Here is an 11,586-nt window from a genome sequence, read left to right on the forward strand (position 1 = left end):
CTATCCTTTTTATCTTATACCTCTATCCAACATCTTATAATTCAATAAAGCATATTGAAGCAAGTAACTAGGACTTTTTCTAGTAGAGAAATAAGACATGTACCGATATCTCGTCCCAAATTTGAAACCCGCTATCAACCATATAAATAATGTACATCTTTATAATAAAATCACAAAATTTCAAATGTAACAGGAAAACCCAAAACAATTTTTTTTTAAAAGACATAAATCACACTTTCGTGTTGCATTCAGATATCAGTTCTCACACACACTCACGAAATTGTATTTTGATCTAAGCTGATAACACGATGAGATGTCTCCTCTTAGATAACACGATGAAGTATCTCCTCTGCTTCTTGTAAGATGATATCTCGTCTCAAATTTGAAGCCGAATATCAACCTTATCAATAATGTTCAAAGACATCGTCCCAAAATTGAAACGGATAGTTTTTTTTATAAAAAAAGCACAAATTTACAAAATTTCAAATGTGATTCGAAAACCCACAACTTTTTTTTAAAAAAATCTTTAAAAAAAAATCACAAATTTACAAAATTTTCAAATGTAAACGAAAACCCAAAACAAAAAAAAAAAGGAAACGAAGGAAGGAACCATCAGAGACCAAAAATTATCCCCAGAAGCATTGGAGCTGTTGTACGGTCCGCATCATGGTTCGATCAAAGATCGCATCATCTGATTCCCTCCCCCAATTTTTCATATCCAAATTACTCAATAAATCTACAAAATTTGCATTCAAAATCTGCCATCAGAAAGTCGAAGGGGCTCAGAAATTAGTATGGGTTTGAGAAAATTATCATCACGAGATTAAAATCAGAGTGGTGCATGACATTCTCCGATATCTCATCCCAGCCCCTTCGATCAATTCATTGCAAAAAACCCAGAAAATTAATTCATTATATAAATAAATAAACAAACAAACAATCGATTTCACCTGTTGAATCTGCGATGGCGGAGAGAAAGGGCGTGGGCGTATTATATATAGGATAGGAAGGGTTGGAATGAGGGAGGCTACAGAAAACCCTAGTTACTTGCGGTAATCTTTGGGCTTCGCATTTGGGATTTTGGGTTGGGCCGCATTTACCTGTCTCAGTCCATTATCCGTTTTTCTCATTTTCACACGACTAATCGCATCGCATGCTTGTAAAATATAGACAAAATTGTTTTCTTATATGTATGTATATTTTTTTTTTTGACAAATTTTAGTATTAGTCTGCTAACTTTGTTTTATTTGTATTGGCAAGCCATTTTTTTGACGTGATGCTGATGTGTATAATGTCACATTAGCACCTCTATTAAAAGAATAAATAAGTTACCACAAATCAGAAAATAAAGGAGTTACGCTGAATTTTAATAACATAATGACCAAAATCGTAAAAAAATATAAATATCAAAGAAAAAAAATGCAAATTTCCATAAAATATTTTGTAAAAAAAAGACAAAAACTTGTGTGAGACGATCTCACGGGTCGTATTTTGTGAGACATATCTTTTATTTGAGTCATCCATGAAAAAATATTATTTTTTATGCTAAGGATATTATTTTTTATTTTGAATATTGATAGGACTGATCCGTCTCACAGATAAACATACGTGAGAGCGTCTCACAAAAGACCTACTCTAAAAAAAATTAGTGATTAATAATTTTTTTATAATAATATATATTATTTTATTAATATATCATGTAGTTATAAATTTGATACGATTCTACTATGATAGAGGTGCTTATTGTTTCACACACACATGCATGAAAATCGTTCCCACACTTCAATGAAATATGACAACAAATAAAAAAATAAATAAATTTATTACAACAAGAACAAACTTAGAATATTTAAAGAATCAAACAAGTTTCAAACCAAAAAACTAAAACAATCAAACTTACATGACAAAATTATATATTTTCTACAAATAAAATTTTCTTGAATCCCAATGAATTGGGCCACCAATTTGGAGTAAGTTAGTTGGTAAAAAATAGGAGGGTACAAACTCCAAACATGTGCAACTTAATCAAATAGTCATCACTGCATCTGCAACGGTTAAAGTACAACGTACTGTGACCGGTTTTTGAAATGCAAAATCCGACTGTTGAAATTTTCAATTATAAATATGCAGAATCAATACAGAAGGATTAAGAGGACGACTATATGATCTTATGATTACAAAATTACATTTTTCAAGTCTGTAATATCTCAAGATCTTCGAGAACACTTAAGCAATCATAATTTAAATTACTCAACTTAGCACTCACACGCACATCAGAATCTATCCGATCTTATAAGATCATATTGTGGTATCCTACCAACTCAAGCTGTTTGAGTTGGTCATTGGATTGTATTGTTGTTGTCTGATGAATCGATAGTTCTAAACTTTCAGAGCTTGTTATGTATACAATAAAAGTTTTAGATTAGGTAGTGATAAGTCATAGTTGAAGTGAGTTGTTACATAGTGTGGTAAAATCAAAGTCTTTTAATGAATTCCTTTTTAAGAGGAGGAAGAGTTGACATATGAGTATTCATATCCGAACATCTATAATCTGTCTTATTTACCTTAATCAATTTTATCTTCCTTTTGCATATTTGGACGTTTCTTGTTATACAGTGTTTGCCCGATATATCTCTTTTCACTAGTCAAGTCAGACCGTTTTCACATTTATTTATTTTCAATGGTCAAACAAAGCTAGTTGTTCAAGAATTACTTTTAAAAAGCTAAAAACTATTAAAGAGTGTTGCAAAATATTTTTAAAGAGCTTATTCATCGTCCCTCCAAATTCTAGTTTGATCCCAACAAATTGTATCATAACGAGTTTTTTTGAACTATGATAAATATATATTTATAATGGAATATTTTAACAAAATTCCAATGTTCTCAAAAGAAAAATATGATGATCGGAAGATTCGTATGCAAGAACCTTGGCTGTACAAGATGATGGCATGTAGTATGTCATAACTGATGGTCTAATGAAGATTTAACCGCGAGAAACAATAGTAGTATATGAGGATGCTCCAAAAATGGTGGAAAAACACCAATCGGATTGAACTGGATAAGATTTCATGAAGAAGACCAATCTCGATAATATAGCCAAAGATATCCTTTATAAAATCTTGATAAAAATATGTTTAATGTTATGTTCAACTTCTAAAGAAATTTGGGAGTAACAACTTTGTGAAGGTAATGTTTAGACTAAGGAGAACGATTTGATTGTGGTCATTCTAAAGTTCGACATCATAAAGATGAATGCATGAGAAATCGAGAGTGAGTTCGACGAGAGATGTCACTTAAAGTGAGGGGAGCTCTTGGGAAGGAGTTCAACAACAGAGAGGTGTCACTTAAAGTGAGGGGAGCTCTTCATAGAGAGTGAGATGTAAAGAAAATAGACATCCTGAGATTAAAAGATCTCAACAAACTCGAGATTCATGACCTGTTTGAATATCTCAAAGCATGTGAGTTTGAGTTAGTAAGAAGAAGAGACATCCACTCATCAACCCACCAAAGCTCTAGCCACCACAACTTCAACTCCAACCTTCAATGAAGAAGCTTTCAACAGAAAATCTACTGACCAGATAAGCAATGAAACAACGTATCTATTTGAATTGGATTATCCATTTCTGAGGAAGATAAGTCTGAGGCAAATTTTGAATTGGGAGTAAGTCATGCTGGTGATCAACAAATTTCTGTAAACACACCACTCGGAATTCCTCAAGTCATGTTGTAAGGAAACTGTGTTGGAAAACCAAACTCGAACCGCTCCGATCGACCTAAGTTCAAACAATGTCTATCCCAACTGATGCATAAGCTTCTTCTTATCCATACCCTACAGTAAATCAAAGAGGAGACCTCCCAGAGATGCCGGTACTAATCCCTATGGATGAAGTGTTCCGACCATTTTCTCAGTTTGAATTTGATCATTCTCGTATGGACACTTCTTCTACAATGCCTCCGAATCAAAAATAAATTGAGAAAAATGATATATTTATCGAGCCATAAGTGTGTGTGGAATTAAGGACATCTCAACTCTCAAGTGTTGCAAAATATTATAAAAGAGTTTATTCACCTTTCTCAAAACTTTGAGTAGGTCTCTTGTGAGACGGTCTCACGAATCTTTATCTGTGAGACGAGTCAACCCTATCGATATTTACAGTAAAAAGTAATACCCTTAGCATAAAAAGTAATATTTTTTCATGGATGACTCAAATAAGAAATCTATCTCACAAATATACGACCCGTGAGACAGTCTCACACAAGTTTTTGCCTAAAAATTTAAACACTATTTCATCCTTAATCGGTAAGTTTATTCAGTGAATAATATTCAATTGATTTTTATTTTATTTAGTTGAGATAAATTTTTTTTTTTCCAAATCACTTGAATTTTCTGGTAGATGGTGCTTAAACATATTATTGCTTGTGCGATTTTAGCTAGAAGGGTTATATTTGTACATGACAAACAAGAATCTGAATTACACAAATAAATATGTGAACAATCAATGATTATTTGTCCTAATGATGTTCTTCGTACGCTTAAGTCAACTTCTTTTAATTTCTAATATAGGCAATTAATTATCAAATTATTTTTTTTTGTTTTTATTAGATTATTGATTATATTAAATGTTTATATATATATATATATATATATATATATATATATATATATAAATATATATTTCAAAATGAATCAATATTTTTTGTATTTTAGTGAAGCAAAATTTTAGGGGAATGTCCAATTCTCATAATATTTATTTTTAATTTCAGCATCAACATTGAAAGAAGGCATCTTTTTTATCCTCTCACACTCGTGACGTTCAAAAATATTCGAGGACAAAGTTATGATGGTGTAAGTAACATATACGGTGAATGGAAGTGATTTGAAGCTTTAATTTTAGGTGAATGTCTTTATTCTTACTATGTTCATTGTTTTGCGCATCGTTTGTAATTGGCACTAATTATTGGGCCGAAAGACGTTATCCTCGTCCATAATTAAAACTAAAAAGTCATAAATTTATCTGCTTGTGTTTAGTGCCATAACACATATTCTCACGCTTCTAGTTTTTACAACTACTACATGACGCTCTTTTTTTTCTATGAATATAGTAAAGATTACACTTCTGAATAAGATGGAAGATGGATTTCTTTATGACTGTTTGCAAGTGTATATTGAGAATATAATTGCTAAAAAATTCATTATAGATTCACTTGTAGATGACTTTCATGACATGCAAGAGAGACTTTTAATAGATTAGAGAAACAATGATGTATTTTGGAATCTTTGATGATGGGTATTGATGTATTTTTTTATGCAAATAAAATTAAGGGATAATAGCCATAATATCCTATAAATTTGCTATTTTGTATTTTTTTTCCATATAAGTTAGATTATATATTTATATTTTAGTTTTTTTAGTATTTTTTCTATCGAGTACTAATGTGGCGTCAACACGTCATCATTCCTAATGTCGCATCATTCTTCGTCGACGTTATGTCAGCATTTTTCGTCGTCAAATTATCATTACATGAAAAAAAAATAAAATTTAAAACATAACATAGCTTACATGACCATTTTCAAAATTGGAAGACTTATTTGTTTTTTGATGTAAGATTGACAAAGTAGACTAAAAATTGACAACATCTTCACTCATTTACACTAGTATATCTTGAAAAACAACATTAAATTAAAATTATTTTTAAAAATTTATAAAATTTGAAATTTCACCTACTCAATTACACTTTGTTTACTAATTTGAAATATATTAGCTGAAGAAGGCATCACATTTTTATGAAGATAATGGATCATTTCTTCCTTGAAAGTGATGATGATAATGCGCAAAAATCATCCTTATTTTATATTATTTTTTTGGGGACAATGTTTGAAATTGACAGTAACAAGACATTTACATGTCACGTAGCCACTGTTACATTTAAAAAAAAAAAAAGAAATATCTATAATCCTCACATATTTACCACTCAATTATTAGGCCCACAAATTGGTGGTCACCATTTTAGCCTTCCAACAAAATGTAATTAATTTTGGTTTTTAAAGTCAAATGAGATTATAGACTAAGGCACAATTAAATGCAATTTCATTTATATATGAGTAGGCCAGGTCTGTTGTGGGACGGTCTCACGAATCTTTATCTGTGAGACGGGTCAACTCTTCCGATATTCACAATAAAAAGTAATACTCTTAGCATAAAAAGTAATAATTATTCATGGATGAATCAATTAAGAGATCTGTCTCACAAAATACGACCCATGACACCGCCTCACATAAGTTTTGCCTTTATATATAACTAATTAAACAAAATTAATAATTTGTTTATAGATATTTCAATATCATGTGGAAGATTTCCAATATTTCTTGTTTTCTATTTGGATAAAATAAAGAATCTATTTTTAGTCATTATCGTGAATGTTAATGAAACTTCGATAATTACTAGATACTTAAAATATTTTCATGATAAACTAAGAAATAGCAGCTTGTAATAAGATATATCCGAAGGAAATATACAATTACACTATATTGAAAGCAACTTATAGAACTGGTGATTTTCTATGTAACTGTTCTTCTTCGAGTTTCCATTGGCTTGAGATATACTTCCGATGGGGCCAAGCTTTTATCCAACTTCTTGAAAAACTTGAGCTCTATCTCGAATTGATTGATGTATAAAACATCGTGTTTGTTGAGTTCAAGCTTGAATTATTTGAAAATTACTTGAGCTCTGCTCGAATGCGTTAATCTTAACTTGATCGAGCGTAAGTTGAAAATTTATTTGAGAAAATTATAATTTTAAACATATATAAAATATCAGTTTTAGTCAATTATCTTTCATTTTTTTTAGTAATATTAGTAATTTTTCATCAGAAGTGTTGATGTAACTATTATGATCGAGAGATTGATTTAGATTGAGTGAATAAAAATTCACGACAAATTTGCAAATTAATTCGATTGGATTAGTAATTCTGAATTGTAATTCTTGTTAGTTTTGTATAACTAGCCACCAGTTTGGTACAACGCTTACAATATGCTCAGTGAACGGTTTGAATAAAAAAATGGCGCGGTTGATTTTATAGTTAGGCTGTCGATACTGAATGCAAATAATATTAATTGAAATAGCAAGTGAACAAAAATGTTTATAGATGTTCGGAGACTTTAATCACTCACATGTCACATTTTCTCTCTCTGTAGAAGGATTCCACTAGAAGTTTTTGTTAATTACAAGCAATTTGGAACAACAAACTTCAGCATAAATTTTCTCCGACCCACTAATACTCCTAGATAAATCACAACTTAAACAAAATGACCGGTAAAGCTCCTCTTGTCAATTACAAATATTTCTCAAGAAAATAAACCGGAACAAATTGATCATCTAAGATTAGATAGATTAACTGATGTGTTTGTTAAAAAAATGCTTGATCAGCTAAGATTTCAAGAACTTGATACTCAGAATAGTACTCGTGAGTCAGAAAATTAGTAGAGGCCCTTTGAGAGTCCAACCAACTGATCTACTTATATGATTCGATTCCAACAGTCGACTTTTTCAATCTGATGGTTGTTTTCAAATACAAACGTCTTCGTGCCATGTCATTGTCTTTTCTATCAAATAGTACACCTCTGATAGTGCGCATGGACTCTGACATTCTGAGGTGTAATAACTCAAATCCTTATTTTGAATGAAGTACTAATTAAGACATGATTAAAGAGTTATTAATTAAATATTATCAATTAATTCATTAATTAATGATTATTCTGTTGGGATCTACCAAATTTAAAATGTATCACACAATCTAGTCTAGGTTGCATTATTACGAGAAATCTAATTAGACGTATGAAATTATAACACGGAGCAGATAAGATCGAGTTTCGTTCTTTTAAACTAGTCCGGATGCATGCTATAAATGGAAGTTGGTTTCATTGTTTCCTACACAACTTTCCCTCAACTACTCTCTCTCGAGTTCTAGTCATTTACCTTAGGTTTTCTAGCCAGTTTTTATGGCAATTTAGTGTCGGGAATCTTTGTGTAGTGGCCCGTGTTTCGTACTTGAAAATTTGCGGAATAATTTAAAATTTTCTCTTTAAATAAATAAAATGTCCCATTCATAAAATATACTGATAAAAGATTCAATGTTTAAAGTAGCAGCGGAATAAAAGCTTTAAATGTCGAGATAGCAGCGGAAGTAAATATTTGTTTCAAAGCAACAACTTAAAATAATTCATCGCGATAAAATGAGTTTGCATTAAATAATAAATAAACTGATAAATGAGGTCCTCGGGTTCCTACTACAGCCGACCCAAGATGGCTCACTGGTCCCCGCCCTCGGTCCCGACCTCATCAGCACCTACAACAATCAAGTCTAGTGAGTCTAAAGACTCAGCATGCATATATCGTGAATAACAAGTAAAATATATCATAAAGTTTCATGCCAGGTAAAAATATCATGTCGTAAAGCATAACGTGAAAATATCTTGTCATGAGTAATTATAAATACGTGCATAAATGAACTAAAAATTGTAACTGAAATGCTTGCTCGATAGAGCCCTGTCATGAAATAGCATATAATAATTTTCTGTTGAGAATATGTTCTACGCAAGTGGCCCATAACGTGAAATGAATTGTCTGATCAGACTAAACCACAGTATACTGGGCGGTAGAGATCATCACAGCTCTTGGACTGGATATCCGTACCCATACATGAACATGAACCGGTCAGTAGCCACCGGATGAACTAATAATCCCATGATAAGCTGCAATCCCATGAACGTGAGGTGGCCATAAGCAATATCGCATATATTTCAAAAATGAACATTTTATATTTTTATGCACGTAATATAATTAAATATCCTATTTTATTTTTCCGAATGGGTTGGATCGTTCCCAGGCTCGCTGCGACCTAACTTTAACATGAAAAATATGCAAATTATTTAACTTGACCACAACTTTGTAACTGAACCCAAAACGAGACGATTACGCCCAATGACTTAGTGTTTAATCATGACTCCGTGCCAACCCGAACCAACACCGAACCATCATTTAGTCATGATTAAAATACACCTAAAATGATGAAATAATGCTCCTAAAATTTCAGTACTTCGAAATTTGTGGAATGAAGGCCAAAAACATGAAATGCTCTTTCGAGAGTCATTTTGGCACATTCCACCGTAAATTCTCGTACGACCTCTAAACTTAACCGAATCAAAAACGGCCAAAAACATGACCTTCATAACTTGATGATGCACTGTACAGTCCAAGGCCGTAGGCTAAAAGTCAACCAAGAACTCAAACGAGCCTCTGAACCAAAGCACCAACTTGCTGTAAAAAAAATACAGCAGTAGCGCTTTCGCTTGCATGCGTCGTTTGCAAGGCTAATGGCCATTGGGGCTTGAACCACCGACCAGAGCCTCTTCCCAACATCCTATGGTGTGGTTTGAACCATGGCTAAGGGCCCTAGGCCAGCCACAATTCAAACAACACCAGCAACGTGACCAGGCTTCCGACCGAGAGCAAAAACTGCATGCGTGGGACGTTGCTATTGTTTGCTGTCGTGGATCATTCCAGTGGCCATTTGATTGACCATGGCATGATCTAGACATGATGAGGTATTGTGTGAACCGTGGCTAAGGGCTAAAAAGCCAACCAAAATCCACACCACCCCTAAAATCGAAAGCTACACATGCAGGAAAAATAAAGGGGATCGAAGGGCACTTGTCTTGTTTTATTTAAAAACCGAGGGAACCATGGACCAAGACTTGAAAGACCGACTTGGTCACGTCTTAGACATACCAAGGAGAGGTTCTAACCATGTCTATAGCCTCTAGGGCAGCCAAGATCAGAATCTTCACCTTAGACAATAATCATGCAAATCGAGACAAAAAATGACATGCTGGGGATTTGCTGTCCAAAACGTGATGCAAGGGGGTAAATGGGCTGAAACCAATGGACAACTCCCTTCCTAGCACACCCTATATCATGTCCAAAAGCAGCCTTGAGTCCCTGGAAGTCGAGCCAACCCTTTAACCACAAAAACAACAAAGAACATGAAGTGCATGTGGGAAGAGCCGAAAATTCTATACAATGTTTTTCGAAAGTTCTTGATATGATTTCGGTTTTGTCATAGATCAAGCACATGTAATGGTTTAAAAATATATATATAACTTGAATGAAGAGAAAAGAAATAATATAGACATGCCTTGGATATGTTTGAAACGAAAACAAATCGATTACGACGAACGTGGCGCGGCGGAGACGAAGTTCTCTTTTCTTGCTTGTTTTCTCTCTTTTCTCTCTTGATTGCTCACATTATTGGATGAGTTTTCTTCTGAATTTTTGTGCTAGTTGGAGTGAAGAAGGTGGTGAAGGCTTGTGGTCAAATAAGGTGGTGCATGGAGGAGTAAATGATGTCAAGTTGGGGGGAAACATGCATGATGAATGTTTGGCCTTTGTTTTGTTGTTGGGGGAGTTAAATGGTGTCAAGTTAGGATTGTTTGGTGTAGAATATGACCGAGAGTAGGCTTCAATTAGTGTAAGATTTTGTTTAAGTTTTGCTAAGTAGAATCCTATGTTAGATAAGCTTGATTAAAAGGTTAATTAAGCATAATCTTGATGAATTAAGAAGCCTACAATTAAATTGGTGATTAATTAATTAAATTAGACTTAAATCCACTTGATTTCATTAAAGTAAATTATTTATTAGCTCGGAATAAATTCAGGAATATTTTTGTATCATAAAATTCATCTCCGATTTCCTATCTCTGGTCCGATCTCGCGTATATATCTAAAAGTTAAAATTTTAAATACGCGATTTAAAATCCTTAAAAATAACGTAAATGATTTAAATGCAATTAAATCAACAAATTCCTAAAATAATAATCATTTAAAATTAAATAATAGATATTATGCACACATTTACGCATATTGGTTTTTCGGGTACTACACTTTGAATACAGTGTCGACTCAAGGAGGGGTCAGTGAAGTGGGACACACAGATCGAGATGTCATCATCGGGCTGTAGACATACACAATTATAATATTAAAGCCTTAAATAGTGATTTAAAGATCATTATGAAGAACTTTGAAGCTTGTTTATTAATTATGGATATGACATTATAGGGATTTCAATCTGTTGGTATTGTCTAGGTTTAGACGATTAAACTTTCTATCAGATTGTTTTAGTGAGGTATGTGATGTACTGAATGAGATATCCAATGGTAATATACACACTTATATGCGACATATTTATCTGTTGCATGATACATGTTTTACTGCTTTGACATATTATGTATGACATATCTGTAATGCCCGAGATTTCTATTATGTTAATTTGCGATTATTGATTTTGAATTGATATGATTATGAAGGACCACTCCGAGACTTGATTTGAGTTGGCATGTGATATCGTTTGTAAGAGGACAGAAGACCTCGTGCATATGCACGACACCGATGAACACATATGCGCGAGGCAGGCAGAGAACCTCGCGCATATGCGCGGAGATGGTGCGCGCATATGCCTGAGCAGCTGTGATGGATACACGCCGAGGAGGGTCGCGCATATGCGCGAGACGTGCTGGATAAAGATTAAGCC

At 33.1% G+C, this 11,586-nt stretch overlaps 1 long non-coding RNA gene and 1 other non-coding gene across 2 annotated transcripts; both read right to left on the minus strand.

Moving 5' to 3' along the window:
* Window positions 1-778: 778 nt before the first annotated feature.
* Window positions 779-871, minus strand: LOC140820383 (small nucleolar RNA Z221/R21b). The gene has a single exon (XR_012115458.1). It is a non-coding gene; the product is annotated as a small nucleolar RNA Z221/R21b (small nucleolar RNA).
* A 7,302-nt stretch (window positions 872-8,173) lies between these two features.
* Window positions 8,174-10,328, minus strand: LOC140819541 (uncharacterized). Its single transcript, XR_012115232.1, has 2 exons — window positions 10,195-10,328; window positions 8,174-8,346 (listed from the first exon to the last, which is right to left on the minus strand). It is a non-coding gene; the product is annotated as an uncharacterized lncRNA (long non-coding RNA).
* Between the last annotated feature and the right edge of the window lie 1,258 nt (window positions 10,329-11,586).

Source organism: Primulina eburnea, chromosome 18 (assembly GCF_022965805.1).
Source record: "Primulina eburnea isolate SZY01 chromosome 18, ASM2296580v1, whole genome shotgun sequence".
NCBI classification, from domain to species: Eukaryota; Viridiplantae; Streptophyta; class Magnoliopsida; order Lamiales; family Gesneriaceae; genus Primulina; species Primulina eburnea.